Raw genomic sequence first — 1,359 nt, 5'->3', positions numbered from 1 at the left:
ACCCTTCCTGGGTGATGGTAAGAGGTGTGAGGTCCACTTGGATTCATTACAAAGACTAGGAAATAAACCCGTTTAAGTTTAGTTGATGTGTATAGCCTCTGGAAGTATTTGGACTCAGCGTTTTGTGTGTGCATCTTGGTGTTTCCCAAGGGGGACCACCTCAGTTATTTGTAAACTAATGGAATTTGAGTTTCTAATTAACTTGGGCTGATTTGAACATTTTGGATTCTTGGAAAGAGCAGCTGAAGTTTAAAATGAAGGTGGCTTGTTTTAGTGATTATCAACAAGATAACATATTAAAAAGTCCTTTTTCTTAGATTATTACAATTTAGTAAGCATTTTCTGTCATTTGACATATTTCTTGGGTTTGTGACATTTTTGGATTGTATTCTATTTAGACTTTTTATCTGATTAAAATTTCAAGAGTCAAACCATAAGAGATATGACACAGTATTAAAATGCTGTCTCACTGGAGGGGTAGGCTTTTTGACCTGAGAAAGCAGGGAAATCTGTTTAAACTCTACATCCAATCAGGAACTGTCTAAGTCTGTCCCCATTTACAATAGTGACTCAAAGTCCAGCTAGATTTTGGGGACTTTAATGTGTTCCTGATGGTAAGAAGGGAAGAATTCTGTATTATTCACAGGAATGGTGTAGAGGTTAATAAAGATGTGGATAGCTAAAGAGTAAGAATTTTAACAACCCATACTGTTTTACTCACTACAGCAAAATGTTTTGGTAACCATTTTAGAGTTGCTCTGATAGATTTCAAGCTGGGGGTTAATTTTACTTTAAAATATTTCTATTTTTTGTAGAGACAGGGTCTCGCTATGTTGTCTAGAGGCTGGTCTTGAACTTCTGGGCTCAAGTGATTCTCCTGCCTTGACACCCCAAAGTGTTGAGATTACAGGTGTGAGCCACTGCATCTAACCTGGAGTAATTTTTTGAAGGCGTATTTGGTGCTGTTGTACTAGGGTAAATCACAAACTTGCCCCCTTACCATACTTGGATGAAAAGAGTAAAATCTAGTTAAAGTGAACACCAGAGGTATACTCAAAACAGGATGGGAGAAAATTAAAGCAAAAGATTCTTGCAGGATATCTAAAAAAGGAATGGGAATCTTTTAATTTTGTTAAATAGGTGCAAGCTTTATTGATTCCCTCCATTGTATGAGAGAAGTAGAAATACTTAATGTGCTGCTGTCAGTGTATGGAAGCTGTTCAGTATAGGTATAGTTTGATTTATTCCTTGCTAATTCTACACAGTTACAGGACGTGTTCTGTTTTGGGGATATAAAATACAGGTTTTTTTTTTTTTTTTTTTTTTTTTTTTTTTTTTTTTTTTTTTTTTTTTTTTTTT

General features: G+C 35.1%; 1 protein-coding gene across 5 annotated transcripts in view; it reads left to right on the top strand.

Moving 5' to 3' along the window:
• LOC108315246 (heterogeneous nuclear ribonucleoproteins C1/C2-like) overlaps positions 1–1,359 on the top strand; it is a 32,125-nt gene that overhangs the window by 7,331 nt on the left and 23,435 nt on the right. The window contains exon 1 of one of the 5 annotated variants that reach the window (XM_017544472.2): positions 1–17. The exons of the other annotated variants lie outside the window; for them this stretch is intronic. The gene's annotated coding sequence lies outside the window, so the exon portion shown is untranslated. The remainder of the gene's footprint in view (positions 18–1,359) is intronic. 5 annotated transcript variants of the gene reach the window in all.

This window comes from Cebus imitator, unplaced genomic scaffold (genome assembly GCF_001604975.1).
Source record: "Cebus imitator isolate Cc_AM_T3 unplaced genomic scaffold, Cebus_imitator-1.0 Scaffold170, whole genome shotgun sequence".
Lineage (NCBI taxonomy): Eukaryota > Metazoa > Chordata > Mammalia > Primates > Cebidae > Cebus > Cebus imitator.
Note: the sequence above shows the minus strand (reverse complement) of the source record. Positions and strands in the feature narration are given on the sequence as shown.